Source organism: Octopus sinensis, linkage group LG12 (genome assembly GCF_006345805.1).
Source record: "Octopus sinensis linkage group LG12, ASM634580v1, whole genome shotgun sequence".
NCBI lineage: Eukaryota > Metazoa > Mollusca > Cephalopoda > Octopoda > Octopodidae > Octopus > Octopus sinensis.
Window position 1 is genome coordinate 9,339,377 of NC_043008.1, and position 24,000 is coordinate 9,363,376.

Genomic DNA, 24,000 nt, shown 5'->3' on the forward strand with positions numbered 1-24,000 from the left:
TGTACTGTTATCATCCAAGGAATACCATGATTGTAAGAAGCATGTGACTAGTGGAAATGCACATACCAATGCATTAATGTGCTAGTAAATTCCATCCATAGAATATTAAGACAAAGAGCACGATTCGATAGCAAGATATTTTATTAGTTGAACGATATTTCAACAGTACGTCTGTCTTTGTTAAGTTCAAAATAAGAAGCGATAAAAGATATTTTGAATTTGACAAAGACAGACGTACTGTTGAAATATCGTCCAACTAATAAAATATGTTACAATCGAATCACGCTCTTTTGTCTTGACTGTTTACCTTTGTGAAGAGTTACATCAATCTTTTTAAAAATATTATTATTATTATCATTATTATTATTACTATATTTATCTCATGTTATATCCATACAGCTTGGTGCAGCCCCCCCCTCCCCCAATAATTGCAGCATTTTGCCCCATCACTAAGTTCTGAGTTCAAATTCTGCTGAGGTTGACTTTACCATTCATCCTTGAGATAAATATAGTAATAATAATAAATATAGTAATAATAATAAATATAGATAAATATAGTAATAATAATAATGATAATAATAATAATATTTTTAAAAAGATTGATGTAACTCTTCACAAAGGTAAACAGTCAAGACAAAAGAGCGTGATTCGATTGTAACATATTTTATTAGTTGGACGATATTTCAACAGTACGTCTGTCTTTGTCAAATTCAAAATATCTTTTATCGCTTCTTATTTTGAACTTAACAAAGACAGACGTACTGTTGAAATATCGTTCAACTAATAAAATATCTTGCTATCGAATCGTGCTCTTTGTCTTAATATTCTATGGATGGAATTTACTAGTACATTAATGCATTGGTATGTGCATTTCCACTAGTCACATGCTTCTTACAATCATGGTATTCCTTGGATGATAACAGTACAATGTGTTGTATCCATGGACATTGAGTAGATCATAGTTCATGCATTCATTATTAAAATTAAGATGGTGAGCGGACAGAATCATTTGCATGCTGGACGAAATTGAAAGAAGCACAGAGCATCTCAAAATGAATTCAGTAGCAAAAGGGTTATACACTGGGAACGTGGACAGATTGTTCTGCCACCATCGCTGCTAATACATATGTTCTTTTTGATCTTTGACTTTTCAGAAAAATACCCAACAAATATGTGTCAGAATGTCAACTTGCCATTTTCCTCTTAATCACTGAGGATGTTGGGTCAGGTAACCTTCTCCAAGGCAAGGGTGAAGGAACTCAACATAGCATTTATTTCTGACAAAAATGGCTGAGCTAAGAATGGAGTGTATTAACCCATACATGGCCTTGTAGCAAGATTAAGGCCTCATACATTTGACCTGTACCAGTATTAATGCACCTCAGTTTGGAATCAAGGTCACTTGCACAATGACCTCACGTTGCTAAACATAGATGTGGTGGCCCTCAGTAAAAGCAGGAATTTTGCAAGGCAAGCACTCATACCCATTTTTGATGACTATGAGATATTCTCATCTCTTGATCAATCAAAATCAAGATGTTAGATTGCAGTATTAATCCAGAAATCCTTCGCTCTTAACGTACAAGTTGTCTTCCTGGATCCAGTTAATTAGGGATCTGAGACTTGAATGATAGTAAAAACGATGCCTTCAGACTAGAGAAGGATGGCCTGGTTTTTTAAAATCCTCTAATGTATCTGTCTTTTTTGGGATATTCCTTGAGGGAGATTTGACAACTATCTCTTGCCAGTTAATAATTATGTTAATTGCATCAGTGTTTATATTGGCAAAGTTTATTTTGTAGAGAAGCAGTCAATTATACTTTAACAATCTTCCCCTAGTCTCCACTCACAGTTGGTTTCCTATTTATAGATAATTTCTAATAATCAAATATTTCTCCCTCTATCTCTACTTTCACTTTCTATCTCATATCATTGCTTTTTATAAATTTCTCCCTTACATTTCATGTTTTCCCAAATTATTCATAATAACCTTATAAATTTTCCCACTTTTTATTTCTTTAATGCTACAGTTATGATTTTAAGGCAATTTTACTAATTGCAGTTCTCAATTCTGCTTTCTAATTACATTAAATATAACTCACCAATGTTTATTTTTATTTGTTATATTCTAAACACAATTGTTATTTAGTTTCATGTCCCATTTTAAAAAAAAATTCTTTTAGAAACATATTTGATTTAATATCCTTTTATCCTTTTACTTGTTGAACTTTGGTCAGACTAAGAAATTACCTTTAAGGTTTTCAGCCAATCACATTGCATCCAGTATTTATTGCAGATCATTACTTATTTCATAAATCACTGTTTATTCAATGTCTATATCATCATCATCATTGTTCGACTGTGGTCAAGACAATGGAATTTACTATGCAACGCCAGACTTCACAGTCCATTATAGCATTAAGTAGGTCCTGTTGCTGGACGCCTGTATCCCTGGAGATTACATCAGGGTAGGAGAGTGTGCGTCCTCTGGTATCATGAGTAGATGGTTTCTAGAGGAGAAGAGTAAAAATTGCCTCGTTTTCAGCTCTACAACAATGTCCAGCAAACTGGACTCTCCTACCTTTCACAAGAGATGTCTATATACTTTCTCTCTACCGACTTTTACTTTGGTCTGGTCAAAGTTGGATAAAAGTTATTGGTCAAGCGGTATTAATCAGACCACATATAGGATGAATGCAGAAACTACATAGTTACAAAGTGAACTTATCAACCATTGTCCCATACCTTCACTGACACTTCACCATACATCAGTTTTTTCACAAAGTTCATAGAGAAACCAAGATTATTATTATATTGGGTTGTCCAGAAAGTTCGTGCCGATTTTTAAAGAAAAGAAAATGGTCAATAAATACTTGCCATTACATTTTTAATCAACCAAATATGAACCATTTTGTTGCACAATGCGTCTCCATTTTTCCTTTAACTTGAAAATATCCTCTTCCCCGAATTGAGGTGGTTTCATGGCAAAGAATTCATCAAGGTATCTTTTTACATCATCTAAAGAATTGAAATTTTTACCATTAAGACTATTCTGCAGAGACCTGAATAAGTGGAAATCCGAAGGAGCAATATCTGGTGAATATGGAGGGTGGGGTAACACATCCCAGCCGAGCTGCAGCAATTTTTATCTGGTTCCCAAAGCATCAAGTGCTGAAAATGAACTTTCTTATCTTCATTTTAAAGGGTTACAGAATTAACACAGGTTATAGGAACATAAACCTTCATCCACGAAAAGATAGCTTAAACTGCGCTTCAGATGGAAGTGTAGTCAAATCCTATTTTATGGACTCAACCATGTTCTAAAATAAGTCGAAAGGTAAGCTACTATAAATCGGCACGAACTTTCCGGACAACCCAATAACTTGTGGCACACACATATGATGAGTTGATGTAATTTCCAAAGAAGCTGAGCTTACAGCATAGTTTGCAAGTCTCAGCCATAAGTATTTTATTTCCTTCATAATATAAATACGGTTGAGAAAAAGCTGAATGTCCTTCATTTTGTATCTCGTTTCCTCTTTCCTGCAAAAACGAGGCCTTGTGCCTATGTGGCGTATTTCATCAATCTTAAATGTTGATATCCAATATGGACAGGCCGGAGCTGGATGTTGGCAGCTAGATATGAAGAACCTCCTGAATGTTGATAAACAGGATGCCGACAAATTGAATGCTGATGGTTTGAATATCTACATCGAAAAATATCAATATCCTAAACGTCAATAAAGAAAATGTGGATATCCAGAATGTCGATATCCTCAATGTTGACATTCTAAATACTGATATGCTGAATATCAGTATTAATATCTTAACTGCTGATTATCTAACTACCACAACAGAAACTACTACTACTACTACCATCACCACCACCACCATCACCACCACTACTACTACTACTACAACTACCACCACCACCACCACCACCACCACCACCACAACTACTACCACCACCACCACCACTACTACTACTACAACTACTACTACCACCACCACTACTACTACTACTACCACCACCACTACCACCACCACCACCACCACTACTACAACAACAACAACAACTACTACTACTACTACTACTACTACTACTACTACTACTACTACTATTCCCACCGCCACCACAACCTTCTGCTATTCAGCTCTCTTGACAGTTTCCTACAACTATATATGTCTGTGTGTGTGTATGTATATATATATATATATATATATATATATATTATATATATATATATAATCAAAATAAGCATCAAGGATATCCAAGGTAGTCGTTGCTTATTTTGATTATAATCACCCCATTTGATTTATATGGATAATACCATACCTAATTCTGGTGCCTTTAACCTAAGTACCATATTCATCTGAATCTAAATTTTGCACATACATATATATATATATATATGTGTGTGTGTGTATAGATGTACGTATGTATGTATGTATGTATGTATGTATGTATGTAAGTATATATGTATATATTATACAGTATTTAATGCATACTACTACATCAACTACTAAATGACATTACTCACCCCCACACATTCCTATAACATTGATAGCACGGATGGCTGAGTCTGTTTGGTGCCAGACAATTAGCTATGGAAACCAGTGGTTTAAATTCATATTCATCACTGCATTATGCTCCTGGCTAATTTCCTCTCAAAACAGCTCACATCATCATCACCATTGTACTTTAACATCTGTCTTCCATGCTGGCATGGGTCAGACAGTTTGACCAGAGCTGGTAAACCAGGGAACTGCACCAGGTTCCAGTCTTATTTGGCTTCGTTTCTATGGCTAGATGCCCTTCCTAGCACCAACTACTTCAGAGTGTGTTCTGGGTGCTTCTAATGTCGCACTGGTATGAGCTCCTTTATGTGACAGTGGCATGAGTGCTTTTTATGCAGCACTGACACAGTACTTTGCTGGTGGCCAATCCCCTTCACCAGGGTGAGTGTCCTTAAAATTTCTGCTGTGAAGGACAGGTCTTCTTGAGTACAACAATGTGCTGAGTATCTCATCTGAAAGGTTCAACACCCTGAGGTTGTCCTTCCCTTTATTATAAATCAACACCACCAAACAGAAATGACTTTCTACTACTTTCTAGTGAGACATTGCATGATTGACAAATGCTAAGTTAATTTACAGGGCTGAGATAGTTTACAGGGCTTGAGTAGCTTATAGGGATATGTTAGCTTAGAGTACAATGTTCAATTTTTAATGTTGGGGAGCTGGCAGAAACGTTAGCATGCCGGGTGAAATGCTTAGTGGTATTTCGTTTGCCATTGCGTTCTGAGTTCAAATTCTGCTGAGGTCGACTTTGCCTTTCATCCTTTCAAGGTTGATTAAATAAGTACCAGTTAATCACTGGTACGATGTCATCAACTTAATCCCCTTGTCTGCCCTTGTTTGTCCCCTCTATGTTTAGCCCCATTTGTTCGAGGTGATACACATAGGAATTGAACCCAGAAATCCTATGAATGGAAAGCAAACTTTTTAATCCACATATCTATTCCTGTGCTCCAGATACTTCACAGCAACCTTGAAATCTTCTCCAATATAATCTAAATATGAAGATATGGTCGAAGATATAAGTGAGAGTTGATTAGTAATATTTGATTATCCTGTTGCTAGCTGAGAGTTTCTATCTACTGCAGACATCAAGTTGTGTTTCTGGGGAAAAATATTGGATTTTATGTGCTTCACTTCCTTTAACTGTTGGAAATAGGTGCCAGGCCTTTATAGAAATGTTATTTCTGATGGCCGGCATTCTATTTATTACCTATCTTTCAAACATAAAATTCTCCAGAATTAATCCCTGCTTTCTGAAAATGTGAGAAATGGAAATAGTCAATTAGAGAAACTGTAGTCACCTGTTCAAGAATTTTCAATTAGATCTTCTGAAAAAGCTATTTATCTTTCTGCAATGCCAGCACAGATATATAGAACTTAAATCCACTGTAGTATTTTGTTGTGTAGCTGTTAATTAATGTTAAGATTAATGTAAAAAATAAATAATGCTGAAGCAAAGTAACACCAAATATATATAGTGCATGTGTTTTTATTGGCTAAACTGGCAAAATGACCATTCCGAAATATAACAAAATTTTGTATTTTTTTCTTACATGAATTGACCTCTCCTCATCACGTAAGATTTGTATCTGGTGTATTCATGCACAACATTTCTGATTGTTTTTTTCTGACACACAAAATGTTTTTGCAATTGACCTCATTGATTTTTTGGATTGTCTCCAATGTTTGGCTTCACTTCTTGAATAAATTCAGGTGTCCTAATAGAATCAGAACATTTGGAATGTGTTTTACATTGTTATACAGGTAATACACTTCCATCTTCTTTCTCTGATTCACACCAAATTTTGTGGACAAAAGATCTTGCAACTTCCAGAAAACGAAAAATTTCTAAATCACCATGCTTAGCCTTCAAAGCCACAATTACAGTGTGCATTTTCATTTGATTAGTAAACATAGGGTCTGTCGTTGTTATTTTCTGAAATAGAAGTTCAATAAAAATTATTCAAATAAAATAATGACTAAAAGTGCACGTGTCCTCAAATACTGTCCTCACCATGTATATATATACATACATACATATATATATATATATATATATATATATATTATATATATATAATATATATATATATAATATATATATATATATATATATATATATATATAATATATATATATATATATATATATATATATATATATATATATATATAGGCGTGTGAAGGCGTGTGGCTCAGTGGTTAGAGCATCGAGCTTACGATCGTGAGGTTGTGAGCTCGAATCCCGGACCGGGCTGCGTGTTGTGTTCTTGAGCAAGACACTTTATTTCACGTTGCTCCAGTTCACTCAGCTGTAGAAATGAGTTGCGACGTCACAGGTGCCAAGCTTTATCGGCCCCTTTGCCTTTCCCTGGATAACATCGGTGACGTGGAGAGGGGAGGCCGGTATGCATGGGCGACTGCTGGTCTTCCATAAAAAAAAAACAACCTTGCCCAGACTTGTGCCTCAGAGGGTAACTCTCTAGGTGCAAACCCATGGTCAGTGTCTGACCGAAGGGGGTCACCATATATATATATATATATATATATATATATATATTATATATATATATATAAATTAGAGATAAAACGACTGTTATACAACTCAGATAGTGGATTATTTATTTTTATACTTTTTGAGATTTAGTTATCTGTTTTATAAAAATATATTTTATTTGTTTTTTATGTTTTGGTTTATGTCTATCACAGTTTGAGTTGCATAATAGTGGTTTTATATATCGAATTTATATTTTATATATTTATATTGTGAAATTTGATTTACTACTAAATTGAATTTTTCCCTGTAAGTTTAGAGTTATACTCCCTAATATTTTATATATATATATATATATATATATCATTGTATATATATAAATCCCCCTCTTTCCTTCCTCCTCCTCTCCCCCTCTCTCACTCACCCCTATCTCTCACCATCTCTCCCCTTCTGTCTTTCTGCCTGTCTTCTCTCTCTCTCTCTGTATATATTTATATATATGTGTATGTGTGTAAGTATCTATATGTATATGTACATACACACACACACAAGATGATTAGAAAATGTATGAGGCCCACTTCCAAAATACATTTAAAACAAAGAAACCGAAAGAATAAAACACACAAAACTCTGATCGAGTTGAGCTGCTATATTTACTGAAGAAAAGAACATTTTCTGAAATAGAACAGGAAATCCAATGGTTCGTTGATGGTGAAAGCTTGCAAAGAATTGTGGGATTATAGAAGTGTGGAATTGATGGTGGAGCTACTGACAGGAAACAGTTCTCTGAGTTAGGAGCAAAAAAAGGAAAGCTTTTCATCAGATGATAAACCAGTAATGGCAGTGATGACGACGATGATGATGATGATATGATGATGATGATGATGATGATGATGATGATGATGGTGGTGGTGGTGGTGGTGGGGATGATGATGGTGATGGCACTGGTAGTAATGATGGTGGTGGGGGTGAGCATTAGGATAATCGTTCGCATCAGGATTATCATGATGGTTATAATGATGGTTTTTATATAGCCCTTCTCATCCTCCTCCTCCACCTCATCATCATCATCATCACCATCTCCTTCATGATCATGATCATGATCATCATCATCATCATCATCATCATCATCATCATCATCACCCTCACTATCATGATCATCATTGTCATTATCATGATCATCTTCCTACTTTACTTCCTCCTCCTCCTCATCACTATCATCCACACCATCATCATCTTCATCACCATTGTCATCGTTGTCATCATCATCACTATCATCGTCTAAGCCTAACCACCACCACCATCATCATCCTCATCATCATCCTTCTCCTCCTCCTCCTCCTCCTCCTCATCATCATCATCATCATCATCGTTATCATCATCAACATAATCATCGTTGTCACCCCCACCCTCCCCATCATCATCATCATCGTTAACATCTATAATGAAAACATCATGAGGATCCGGGAAGAAGAAGCTATCTTCAAAGCTGTCAGTTGTTAGACAAAGTTAAGCTAAGCTGTGCTACAAAGCATAATGTTTTGAGTTCTTCAGCCTTGATCTGAGTAATACACACACACACACACACACACACACACACACACACACACACAGATGCATGCATGATTGTACAGACACACACACTCAGAGGGCCATATATATAAACGCACAACCTCAAAATCTATTTGTTTTTTGGGTTGGAAGTCTGCTATCGTGCACTAAAAACTGTGTTCGAAACCAACAAGCTGGCAAACCTGATTAGCATCACACCATCTTGGATGATGCAGCAGCCCTAGTTACAGAAAACTATGAAATAATCACTACTGACACATCTTTGGTTATGGGTCGGCTTGATCAAGATTGGCCTAGGGTTAAATAACAACTGCAGTGGTCAGTGTTCTGTTTTGGAGAGACACAAAGATATCTAACACACAGGTAAACACTTCTGGGAGTGAAGTTGAAAGCTGCCTGAAATTATTAGAAAATAACATGATAGTATACAACGAGCTTCTTTCAGTTTCCATCAACCAAATCTATGGCTATAGCAGAAGACACATGGGTAAGTGTCTTCTACTATAGCCTCGGGCCAACCAAAGCCTTGTGAGTGGATTTGGTAGACAGAAACTGAAAGAAACCTGTTGTGTGTGTGTACGTATATATATATATACGACGGGCTTCTTTCAGTTTCTGTCTACCCAATCCACTCACAAGGCGTTTGTCAGCATTGGAGGCTATGTTATATATATATGTATCATCATCATTATCGTTTAATGTCTGCTTTCCATGCTGGCATGGGTTGATTGAGGACTGGTGAGCCAGAGGCTGAACCAGGCTCAATCTGATCTGGCAAAGTTTCTACAGCTGGATGCCCTTCGTAACGCCAACAACTTCGAGAGTGTAGTGGGTGCTTTTACGTGCCACCGGCATGAGGGCCAGTCAGGCGGTTCTGGCAATGACCACGCCCAAAATGTGTTTTTATGTGCTACCTGCATGGGAGTCAGTCCAGCAGTATATGTGCCAGTAAGGCAACACTGGCAATGATCACGTTCGAATGGTGCTTTTCCCGTGTCACTTGCACGGGAGCCAATCTGTGACCCTAGCAACGATCACATGTGTTTTCGGTGCGAATGGTTTTTTTTATACGGTGCCATTTTTAAAATCCTGTAAATAATAATAATAATGGTATTTTTATATAAGCTTCAAGCTTACGGTGATCACAGTGCAATGACTAAGGAAAATAGTCTAATAAAGGGGTATATAAGCCCTTGACAGAAAAAAGAAGGCCTTCAAATCTGACAGAATAAGATAACAAATCCAAGGCTGTGAGGAGATTTCAGGACATATATAATAAAATAGTCTTACAGCTGTTTCTGGGATATTATAGATATCCCTTCATCAGAGACAATGTGAGAAAATATTTGAGTTTGAATTATTGTAGAAAAGACAGGGAATATAGTAGGAAATAAGAGAATGAAAGTAGAAATAAGATATATAAAGTTATTGTAGTTGCAGTTCCATTATTAGAGAAAAATGGTGTACAGAAGTAGTAAAACAGTTTCATGTACATGGTGTGTAAGTTCCAATAGTTTTTTTTATCTTTTTTAATATAATTTTATTTTTGGATAGAATATTGTGTTTTCTTTTCCTTTTATGCAAACTGTCAAATTTAACCCAAACACCCTATAAATCTGACATTTGACAACTCTGTATCCCAAGAATATATGGGGATAAGCATCTAATGACTACCATGGTGCTGTTTAACCCTTTTGTTGCTGTATTTATTTTGGGATGCTCTGTGTTTCGTTCAATTACTTTAAATATAACAAAGAATTTAGTAAAATAACTTAGTTATCATTAAGCTAATGTTAGGAACATAAATTGTGACTAAGGTTTGGTGGAAGATTTTAATTCAAAACTTATGAAAACAAGACATTTGTACTCAGAGCCAGAGTCAGTTTCAGCCAGGTTGGTATCAAAAGGATTAAGAATTCACTTTCCAATGTTGCTCACTGTTTTTTCTGCATAGGAAAGGGTTTTTAATAAACGTTTGTTGACTGTGATCATATTAAACATGGTAAATTGATTAAAAATCGATTATCACCATAACAATAATATTCTCCAAAGAAATTTGATAAAATTTCTGACAGCTAAAATCTAAATCTAAAACAGTGATTTAATTATTGAGTTAAAGACAATATGGCAATTAAAATATGTATCTCTCACCCCTTTAGTAATTAGTTAAACTGGAACTATTTCTATAAGTTTTTCAATAGATTACCTACAAGGATAAACATAGCCATGTCCCAAAATCAGCAAAGTACAGTGAGTGAAAAACTTAACCCTTCCAATTATTGGTATAGACCATGTGATAGATTTTTACAATCTTTGTGGAGGACCGGTCAGAGTTCTTCTCATTTATCCACATGCAGCTCTTGGCACTACTATAGAGCCATGGGAGGCGAATTGAGCTTGTGTGGAGGCACATGGCCTAGTAGTTAGAGCAGTGGACTCGCGGTCGAGAGATCACGGGTTCGAATCTCAGACTGAGTGTTGTGTTTGTTTATGAGCGAAAGGTGAAACAACAATGAGCTTGAGAAATTTCCAGAGGAATCTGGAAATGGTATCATTTGCTCCCGGTCTTCCATGAAAACGTGTCTTGTCTTGGGGATATATTACCTTGATGAGAAACAGGTGAGGGTTGGTGAAAAGAGGGGTAATTGGCTGTAGGAAAATCTACCTAAATAAATTCTGTCTGACCTAAAAAAACTATGGAAAAGTGGACATTAAGATAACGATGATGGCGATGACGACAACAATGACGAAAATGATGATGATGATGGTGATGACAATGGTGGTGATGATGATGATGATGACGACGACGACGATGGTGATGACAATAGGGCGGTGAGCTATAAGATCGTTAGCACGCCGGGCGAAATGTTTAGAGGTATTTCGTCTGCCGTTACGTTCTGAGTTCGAATTCTGCCAAGGTCGACTTTGCCTTTCATCCTTTCGGGGTCGATTAAATAAGTACCAGTTACGCACTGGGGTCGATATAATCGACTTAATCTGTTTGTCTGTCCTTGTTTGTCCCCTCTGTGTTTCGCCCCTTGTAGTAAAGAAATAGATGGTGATGATGGTGGTGGTGGTGATGACGACGACGATGATGATGATGATGATGATGATGACGACGACGACGATGATGATGATGATGATGATGATGATGATGTCGATGATGATGATGATGATGATGATGATGATGATGATGGTGATGATGGTGGTGATAATGACTTTATATTTCATTTAAAAAAAAATGTGACTTAGAAGAATTAGCAGGGCATCAGACAAAAATACTTGTGGTACTTAATTCCATTATTTTGGATTGTGTATTTATATCCCGCTGGGGACCAACTTTTTTGCCTTTTCATTCTTCATAGACTGATTAAAATAAGTACTGCCAAAATCCCTCACCCCACCATCACCCCACCCCCTGCTTTCCTACCAAATTTATGGTCTTGATCCTTTGTGCTTGTATTAAAAATCAATATCTTTTTCATTAAATTGCCATTTTTAACCAAATTCCTGCAATTGGTAGAGGGCTCGTGATTTCACCGTTCCACTGAGTGGGTTGTGCAGTTATGCAGAAAATTAGTCAGGTAATAAAAACAAAATAGAATTTAGTGTTCTGAGATGGCAGTGTTCTTAGTCTAAGTATAAAGCTCACTTCCAGAAAATTCCTGATATAAAAATAAAAAAAACAAACAAGAAGAAAAAGAAAAAGAAGCATGCAGAAAACGGTAAAGATACTGAACTGATTTCCCTGAAGAAAAATGCAGTTTGATTAGAAAGAAGGAAAGAAAGAAAGAAAGAAAGAATGAATGACTATAATGAACTTGGCTCCAAATAACAATTGTGTTAGTAGTAGTAGTAGTAGTAGTAGTAGTAGCTGTAGCAGCAGTGGTGGTGATAGTAGTAGTAGTGATGGTGATAGCAGCAGTAGTGGTGGTTGTACTGGTGGTGGTGGTGGTGGTGCTAATAGTAGTAGTAGTAGTAGTAGCAGCAGTGGTGGTGATAGTAGTAGTAGTGGTGGTGATAGTAGCAGTAGTGGTTGTGGTGGTAGTAGTAGTAGTAGCAGCAGCAGTGGTGTTGGTGTTGGTAGTGGTGGTGGTGGTGGTGGTGTTAGTAGTAGTAATAGTAGTAGTAGCCGTTGGTGTAACCCCCCCCCATCCTTTACCCAGAAGCTTGGCTTATGTGAGTTGTTGATTGGTTGTTTGTTTGCTGTACCATATTGGGTGGGGTTGGATGTGCAGGTGAGAAAATAAAAACAAAACAACAACAACAACAACAACAACAACAACAACAACAACAACAACAGCAGCTTCATCAATGTACTAAATTAGCAAACGAGGATTTATAACGAGTGATAAAAAGAAAATTGATAATTCATTAATGAAGATAAAATTAGCCACACCAGATACTTGAGTTATTATCTTTTAATGTTTTTATTTAACAACTAAATTAGAGTTTTGAAAAAAAACAGGATTGTGTTATACAAACTGTTCTATATTTTTTTGAGAAATGAGGAATTTTGTGCATTATTTACATTGGACAGATTTGTGTCCTCATCTTGTTTCTTGTTACCACAACATTTCGGCTAATTTACTCTCCAGCCTTCATCAGGTGTCCTGGTAGAATTTTGAACCCAACCCTGGGTTCTCGTTCCTAAGGTATTTTTTTTGCTGATATTATTATTATTATTATTATTATTATTATTATTATTATTATTATTATTTATTTATTATTATTTATTATTATTTATTTAAGGCACTGCCTGGAATTGAACTCGCAATCTTGGGTTAGTAGCTCTTAGGCATATAACATAATGGTTAAGAGTGCAGGCTGCTAACCCCAAGATTCTGAGTTCAATTCCAGGCAGTGCCTTGAATAAATAATAACAAGAATAATAACAAAAATCATAATAATAATAATAATAATAATAATAATAATAATAATAATAATAACAATAATAATATCAGCAAAAAGAATACCTTAGGAATGAGAACCTAGTGTTGGGTTCAAAATTTTACCAGGACACCTGATGAAGGCTGGAGAGTAAATCAGCCGAAACGTTGTGGTAACAACAAACAAGATGACACAAATCTATCCAATGTAAATAATGTAAATAGTGTTATATATATATATTTGTATGTCTGTGCATTATTGTGCATGAGTGTGTATGCATGTATAAGCATATGTTTGGGTGATTGTATATATATTAATGGGTGTGTATGTGTATCTGTATGTATTTATGTTTGTGTGTATGCACTCATGAGTGTATGTATGTATATGTGTATATGTATGTCTATTGGTTTCACATTTTAGCACAAAGCCAGCAATTTCGAGGTTGGGATTGAGGGAGGGATTACATCAACCCCAGTACTCAACTGGTACTTTTTTTACCAACTCCAACACACAACAGCCTTCTTTCTGTTTTCATCTACTAAATCCACTCACAAGGCTTTGCTTGGCCCGAGGTTATAGTAAAAGAAACTTGCCCAAGGTTCCACACAGTGGAACTGAACCCAGAACCATGTGACTGGAAAACAAGCTTCTTACCACACAGCCACACCTGTACCTATGTATGTATATCATTCTGTTTGAAAGTGTATAAAGATTTAGCAGCTGAGATTTTTGTTTAAACTACACACCTGCATATATAAAATACGCATAAAGCTACAAGACCCCCACATATCAATAGCTCTTTGTTGCCAAATAGAAAGAAGCTTTTGCACCATGCAACTGCTCGTCACAACTCTAATTTGCATAACGAATATGCTATATATGGTAACTCTTCGATTAAAAAGATAATGAATGATAAAAAGTGAAGTATATTTGCCACTTAAATGTGGCTAACCACTAAGGGTGGATGCTACTGTATCTTGTAGCCCCAGGAGAACATCTTCTCCAGCTGGCTATTGACACACTTTCTGTGCCCTATCGGTATTTGCAAAGGGAAGCCATCCTTCCCATCATCGACCTGATGTGATATACATGGACCCGGGTTTCTGGGTATTTACCCATCGTCAGTGCACGACAATCACCGGTCTTCGATGCGAAGGGGTCCCAATGCAAATACATATATCCTTTTTCAGTGACGAAAAGTCACTGATCATGCACTGACGATGGGTAAATATTCAGAAACCCAGGTCCGTGCGTACCACATCAAGTCGATGATGGGAAGGATGGCTTCCCTTTGCAAATACTGATAGGGCACAGAAAGTGTATCAATAGCCAGCTGGAGAAGATGTTCTCCTGGGGCTACAAGCTACAGTAGCATCCACCCTTAATGGTTAGCCACATTTAATTGGCAAATATACTTCACATTGTCGTGCAGCTACTGTTTATACCTCGTTCAGAGCTTTATTAATGATAAAAAGATTAATCCAGTTAGATCTGCCATGTAAAATATGAGGGTGAGAGAGTTCTAAATACAAAAAAATAACTTACCTGATGAAATTCTGGATGCCTCACATGTAAATTAGATTGGCACTGGCTCTTTCAAGACTGAAACTTAAAGGAAAAGTAAATCCTGGATGAAAATCAAATCTTTGAATTCATTCCAATTTAACCAAAATTTTGGTAAATGTTTGGAACCTAGATGTTCAAGAAAACAATAAAAGGCAGCTTGACAATGTTGAAATGGTAAAGACATGCCTGAAATATTATGGGAATTTTATGAACATGTTCCGGGTGAGTAAATCTAGTTAGAATTAAGTGTCAAGGAATATAAGCATGGTATGAATTTATGCATCTGTGTATGCATTCATGTGGAACATCAGATTCGTCAGTGCTGAAGAGAGCGATACATTCTTTAATGTTACATCAAAGTGTAATTTTATAGAACTAAATCAAAGACCTTCTTATAAAATATGCTGATTTTAAATTTATATAACAAATGACTAATTAAGCAATATTTTGCACAACAGGATAGATTTATGATAGTGCTTAGACTTTGCTGAAATGTTTGAGGCCATTCATTTGCAATACATTCTATATATGTGTATATACATATATTGTTTTGGTTTACAGCCCTCAACGTTTGCTTTTAATGTTTTGTTCTCATTGTCCTGTTCTTGTTACCACTTTCAGCCTCCGCAAAAAATCCTAAATTTTATTTAATTTGCTTTGTGGGAAGGAGTTTCAACAAAGTTGCATATTGTCCTTACCTCCGAAATGCAGAGTAGATGAAACAGGGACAACTGAAGAAGGGGAATGTTCTTTATGTTTCATGTCATGTTTCTCTGTTTTTTTGTTGTTCGAAGAAAAAGTTTGTTTTCTATGTTTTTGTTTTTATGTTTTCGTTTCTCATTGTGTTCAACGTTTTTTTGATGTCCTGTACCCATATATGAATTCATGAATTTATTTATTTATTAGTTTTTTGAAATACATATTCTACCTGTGAATTTGCATGTGTAATCTGGGAATGCATGCAATGAGCTTCTGTACAGAAAACACTTGGTGAGAAATGGAGAAAAATTTGAAGAAAGAAGGAAAAAATAATAATAATAATAATTACAACAGCATCAGCAAAAATAATGATAATTGTTTCTGATTAAGGCACAAGGCCAGCAATTTGAGGGGAAGGGGTCAAGCTGATATCTTCAACTCCAGTACTTGACTGGTTCTTTATTTTATTGACCACGAAAAGAGGAAAACTCAAAGCTGACCCTGGTGAGATTTAACATCAGAATATAAAGAGGTGTACTTACATATAAGAGAACAAAGTGTACGTACACCGCTATATATATATATATATATATATAAAATAAAATACAAAATGGGACAAGAACGCAAAACATCTGGACAACTAGGTGATACAAAAGGGGACAACAAAACATCCAGATAGACGATACAAAAAAACAAGGACGGGTCATTCGAAGCCTTTTATCTTCAGTCAAGAACCGGATCATCCTTGCAATTTTGGTTGATTAATCTTGAGATTGCTCCAATCTGGCCAGCCCCAAGGAAAAACTAAGCTAAGAGCATTAGATTCCTTGGAAAAAAGCATCGAATGTATACGAAACAAGGACGGAAAAACAGACGATATTACACGAATATAAATACAAAAATACAATAAAAAAACAATAATATAAAGAGGTGTAGCTACATACAGCAAAGCATGATAGCCAAGACATCATTAGTTGCCTTGACAACAATACGACTATTATTATTACTACTATTACCACTCCATTCCCTAGAAAAAACAGAATGGATCTGAATGTGATTCTGAAAATATATAGAGTTAGAAATACATCAAATTATCACTATTTATATAACTGACTTCTGATTTAAGGGAATAAACGTCTTTTTGGATGTATATAAATAGATAGATGGATCACATGACTTAGGATTCACCAGGAAATATATTCTAGTCATTTCTCATGTAGAAAGAAAAATCCATGTCCATAATATCTGCAGTTTATACATACATATATATATAGATACATATATATATGCATATTAAAATATATATATATATACACATGCATATTTTATATATGTATCTATATATATCTATATATATCTATATTTATATATATATATATATGTATATATATGTATATATATGGATATATATATATATATATATATGTATATATATATGTATATACATATATATGTGTATATATATATATATATATATATATATATGTGTGTGTGTGTGTGGTGTGTGTATATATATATATATATATAATATATATATATGTATATATATATGTATATATATATGTATATATATATGTATATACATATATATATATATATATTCTTCCGATCCATTACGTTCAGTGTAGGTGTTAGTGATATCTTAATATGTAGGGAGATAAAAACAAAAAACAAAAAAAAAACATTACCCCAAGCAATGTCGTTAAGATATATTTATATATTATGTTTAATAATATTCTCGGTATTGAGTGAGAGAATTCTTGGCAACACAAATGGCTGCTTATATTCAATATAAAACAAATTGCATAGGAGTTTTATTATATTTTATTATATTTTATTTTATTTTATTTTATTTTATTTTATTTAGTTAGCAATATTGTTGTTACCAGGAGAATCACCAGCCTCCAGTTAGTTTTGTTCTATTTATGCAATATATAAATGCAGCACCAATTATTTTCTTTATTTTTAAGCCCACGAGTTTGGACAGAATCGGAAGGTTGTTGGTGCCGCTCTGGCAGCAGTCTGTGGCATTGTGTATTGAACAACGTCAGTTCTTTGTAAAAGGTGCCACACTCGATGCATGTTGCAAGGGGGTTTTGTTGGCTGGTCTGAGGTGGTGACTAGTGGAGTTGATGAATGAAAATGAATTTCTTAGGCTGTGTTAAGAAGGAACCGAACAACACCTGTGAACATTTAACAGGTGTTATTATTGCACTGTGAACGCGTGTGGCTTGGTGGTTAGAGCATTCAACTTGCGATTGAGAGATCATGAGTAAAAGAAAGAAGTAAAAACATATAATAATGGTTTCAAATTTTGCCACAGGGGCAGGCATTTTTACGGAGGGGATGGGCCGATTACAGTAACCCCAGTGTTTCATTGGTACATAATTTATTGACCCTGAAAGGCAAAGTCAACCTCAGCAGAGTTTGAACTCAAAACACGAAGACAGACAACATACTGCTAAGCATTTTACCCAGCATGCTAACAATGCTGCCAGCTCACCACCTTATATAATAATAATAATAATAATAATAATAATAATAATAATAATAATAATCCTTTCTACTGAAGTTACAAGGCCTGAAATTTGTGGGGAGTGGGTAAGTCTATTGCATTGACCCTGGTAGTTGACTGGTACCCATTTTATTAACCCTGGGACAATGAAATGCAAAGCTGACCATGGCAGAATTTGAACTCAGAACATAAAGGGCTGGAAAAATACTACTAAGCATTTTGTGCAACACATGGACCAATCTGCGGTTGGCCCATCATAACTGGAAACCACAGAGCTGTACTCATGGCAATAGAGATTCCTGACATCTATCTGCTATCTGTCTTAATCGTCTTCCTGGGTTGTCTGGCTGTGGCAAAGAAAGGAGACACAATGCACAGCTAACTCAACATTCTGCCTGGAAAGAAGTGAGATGTGGGAACAAGTCAGCTGGTCTCAATGCTCTGCAAAGAGCATCGGCTCTAAAAAGGGCACAAGGAGAAGATTCTAGAAAATTGAATCACATAATGGCTTGATTCAATTGGTTGTTTAATACACCAATCATGTGAAACTATTCGGAAAGAGTCAGTAGCTTTCTTAAGAAGATGGAACTCCATACCACACAAGTAAGGTATCACAAACCAGCACCGTACATATACAAAAATTAATCATATTCCTTGCTTTATGGTATGTCATCTAATCAGTCCCATTTATATATGTATGTATGATTGTATGTATATATCATCATCATCATCATCATCGTTTAACGTCCGTTTTCCATGCTAGCATGGGTTAGATGGTTCAACCGGGGTCTGGGAAGCCAGGAGGCTGCACCAGGCTCCAGTCTGATCTGGCAGTGTTTCTACAGCTGGATGCCCTTCCTAACGCCAACCACTCCGTGATTGTAGTATATATATATATATATATATATATATATATATATATATATATATATATATATATATATATATATATAATATATATATATATATATATATATATATATGTATTTATACTTGTACATATGTCTATATATGTGTGTATGTATACATTTGAACACACACACACATGCACAGATACACACATTTTATTTTTTACTTGTTTCAGTTTTTAGACTGTGGCCATGCTGGGGCACTGCCTTGGAGATTTTTTTTGTCAAATGAGTTGGCCCCTGTACTTAGTTTTTTTCTTAATGCCTGGTACTTATTATATTGGTCACTTTTGTCAAACCGTTAAGTTACAGGGATGTAAACGCACCAACACCAGTTGTCAAGTCATGGTGAAGAACAAACACATATACAAAGATGTACACACACACACATGCACACACAAGCACGCACACATATATGTATATGTATGAATATGTATGTATGTTTGTGTGTGTGTGAGTGTGTGTATGTGTGATGGGATTCTTTCAGTTTCCATCTGCCAGATCTACTCACAAGGCTTTGGTTGGCCTGAGGTCCATGGTAAAAGATACTTATCCAATGTGCCAGGAGGTGGGACTGAACCAGGACCCATGTGGTTGGGAAGCAAACTTCTTGTCACACAGCCATGCCTGTTTCTATACTGATACCAACATCCATATGTGTGTGTGGGTGTACATAAGAGTGTTTGTGTGGTTTGGTATTTAAAGCTTTTCAATGATGAGGAAATAGAAAGTAAAGTACAAATTGATCCCAATAAGCAACAATATAAATTAATGACTGATGTTAGCTTCATAAAAGGAAGCCAGCAAGAAAGAAATTTTTACCATTAAAAATAATTAAAAAAATGTTGAATAAATAAAAAATAAAATAAATACAAACTGTTTAAACAAATGGCAACTCTAGGAGGATCCTCCTACTTAGAAAAATATTAACTATTAACAAAGGAAGAGGAAGACAGTTCTCTGTGGACATTGAGAACAATATCTGTAGGACAATTTTGCTTTTGTCATTTAAATCCAGGATAGCAGACTCAAGAAGTTCCTAAACAAAGAAACATGTCTATTTTGCTATGAGTGACTGAACAAAAGACGACATCCATTTCAGTGAGTAAGATTAAAAGCAAAGAGAGAAACAAATATGAATATATATTTTTTTTTTAAATGTGAAGAGTGGTTATCATTTATGAATAATTTTAATGAATGACGATATTGTCTGTAATATCATTTGTCTGAAAGTGAAAGTAAAATTGCTGTGTGGATAAGGTGCGTTTGGATTTCCAGCTCATAAATTTTGTGTTCAATTCATCTCGTTATTGGCAGTAAAATAGACCTAAAGGCAAATCTCTTAATGTTTGTTTGAGACGAAGGAGATTCTTCATTATTATCAGAAAAGTTTTTCAGTTCAAAACTTCTACAATATGTTTGTGGAGTATTTGGTTAATGGGTTGTTCTAATCAGTTTCCATGGGCTTGCAATGGTTAATGAACACGGCCCCTTCATCAAGACCAAAGTAATAAAAAAAAAAGAAGTATAATTAATTCTATAATTTTAGTTTACTAATGTGTTGGGAAAGTTAAAATGATTATCTTGGAATGTAACTTGAACTCACTCTCATCTGGTTTATGTCATGAAACTAGAGCTAAAAGCTTGACCTCAAAAGTTTCCCACACTTTCTGGTTTAGTGGTTAGGGTGTCAGCACCATAATCGTAAGATTGTGGTTTCGATTCCTGGGCTAGGCGATGCGTTGTGCTCATGAGCAAAACACTTCATTTTACATTGCTCCAGTCCACTCAGTTGGCAAAAATGAGTAACGCTGTGATGGACTAGCAGGCATCCCGTACAGCTGGGGAACATGTACGCCATATAAACCAGGAAACTGGGCCCATGAGTCTGGATAGGCTTTGAAAGGGCGTATTCATTTATTTATTTTTCTTATTTCTATGAAATGAAAGCTGACATTGAGTTGGATGGATTTTATTTTAGGCAGATTTTCTATGGCCAAATGCCCTTCCTATCACCAACTGTTACCTATTTCTGAGCAAGGTAATACTTCAACTTGGTTATGCAAAATACTGGAAATTGACAACACTTCTTGTACGAAGGTGACAATCATTTACAACTATCAAGCAATGTGAAGACAAGGAAACACAAAAATGCCTGCACACACCACCACACACACACACACACACACACACACACATACACACATGCCCACACACATTCACACACACACAGACACACACATTCGCATACATTGAAGTAATATAAAAAGCAGACTTCTTTTCGTCTCCCATCAACCAAATCCACTCACAAGGCTTTGGTTGCCCTAGAGCAGTCATCATCATCATCGTTTACCGTCTGCTTTCCATGCTGGAGCACTGCCTTTAGTCAAGCAAATCGACCCCAGGACTTATTCTTTGTAAGCCTAGTACTTATTTTATTGATCTCTTTTGCCGAACCGCTAAATTACGGGGACCTAAACACACCAGCATCGGTTGTCAAACGATGTTGGGAGGACAAACACAGACACACAAACATACACACACACACACACACACACACACACACACACACACACATATATATATATATACATACCTATATACGACAGACTTCTTTCATTTTCCGTCTACCAAATCCACTTCCAAGGCTTTGGTCGGCCCGAGGCTTTAGTAGAAGACACTTGACCAAGGTGCCACGCAGTGGGAATGAACCCAGGAACCATGTGGTTGGTAAGCAAGCTGCTTACCACACGGCTACTCCTGCGCTGTATCTAATAACACTGTAACTGTAACACAGACACAACAGAAAATATGGAAGAGATGGAAAGCAAACATGAAACCAGAGAAAAAAGCATCCAGAATAGTATTTAGTTGTGTTTATTTAATGACAGTTAATAATGTTCTGCTTCACTCCATATATTATGAATGATAATCGTCGGATGCATTCCCCAAATGGACAATTATTTGGTGTTTAAATATATCGCATTACAAGTGTAATTCCCTCTGGTCGTTTTCATCTGAAAGTTATACATGACCTTTGAAAAGATCTCGTATAGAGAGAGCTAGATGTGACACTGCATGAGCGTGTGTGAGTGTGAGTGTGTGTGTGTGTGTGTGTGTGTGTGTTGTATCTATTTATCTGTCTGTCTCTCTCCCCTCCTCTCTCCCCCTCTGTCATCTCTCTCTCTCTTGCTCTCTCTCTATATACATATGTGCATATATGGCTACATATATGTATACATGTATGTATATATATATATATACATGTATGTATATATATATATATATATTATATATATATACATATACATATATGTATATATATATATATATATGTGTGTGTGTGTGTATGTATGCATATATATATATAATATATAATATATATATATATGTAATACATATATATACATAATATATATATATGCATGCATGCACACACAAACACATGCGTGCACACACACACACACACACACATGCACACATATATCATCTTCTTGAAACATCTGTTTTCCACTCTGGCATCGGCTGGATGGTTTGATAGGATCCAGTGAGCTGCAAGGTAGAAATAGTGTGGCCAGGAATAATAATGAGGAACTGAAGTGGTTTTAGGTGTTGGAGGGAGGGAGGAAGGGAGGAAGGTAGGCATCAGAAAGGAGGGGATGTAATATGGGGCCGATTTTGCTCTCAGGCAATAACAGCCACCACATACTACCATCGATAGAAGAATGATAGGTATTAAGGGAATGAGAACTGGGGGAAATAATGCTTGATGGTATAGAAGGAGAGAGAAGTGAGACAGGGCCCTGCACCTATAAACATAACTGAGTGGTTTTAGGATATCATGTTTGCCATGATGGATTGGTCTTCTCAAGAATAGTAAATCACCAAATATATATCAGCCCTCTGTCGTCTTTTCTATAAGGCTCAACATTTTAAGCCATCAAAACTTCATCCTGGATCTTCATGGATCTTCCTGGATCTCCCTGTTCCACAAATTCTGTGCATTTTAAGCAATTGGCACTTTTTTATACAACTGTTCTCATCCATATGCATCACATTATCAAAGCAGTGTCTTCTCTCTTGCGCATTACGGCTGATTCTTCTTATGTCTAATTTTCCCCTCAGCACCATTAACACTTTATCGTACAAGCACACTGACATTGCACATCCAATGAAACATACTAGCTTCATTCCTCTCTAGTTTTCACAGATCTACATTCAGGGCCCACCGCTCACTACCTTGTAACATTGCTGCACATGCACCAGCATCACATAATCTGCCTTTCACTCAGAGAGAAAGACCTTTTGTTGCCAACAGGGGTTATAGCTCTCCTGGCTTTCTCTCCATCCTGTTTTCATTCTAACAACAAATTGGAGATGGGGGTTATGTGATTTTTGAACGCATCAAAAAGCTGTCAGTGGATATACACTCTTTTGCAGCAGTCAATACTGTGTCTAACACGACCCATCATCTGAAATTTTGAGACTTCTGTCAGGTTTTTGTCTTACATCACACATAAAGTAAATTTTGAGGAACTGTGGTTATTCATTTGCGGGTAACAGGGAACCAATGAGGTGATAGACTTGCCCTTGAACTTTGACGTTGGGGTAAATTCATGTTTATCTATCTTCTTAGATGCACTAAACGATGCTATTTGAAATGCAGAGTTGTATTGTCTGATATTGTTCACAAAATCCTTTGACTGGATGGAAATGCCTTCAGGAAGATCCATAAGAGGTTGAGAAGGAGCTGGTAGTGCTGGCAATGTTACCTGA

At 35.9% G+C, this 24,000-nt stretch overlaps 1 protein-coding gene across 1 annotated transcript in view; it reads left to right on the top strand.

The window, feature by feature from the left end:
* LOC115217979 (voltage-gated potassium channel subunit beta-2) overlaps nt 1-24,000 on the top strand; it is a 258,449-nt gene that overhangs the window by 6,821 nt on the left and 227,628 nt on the right. The gene's annotated exons all lie outside the window — the stretch shown is intronic.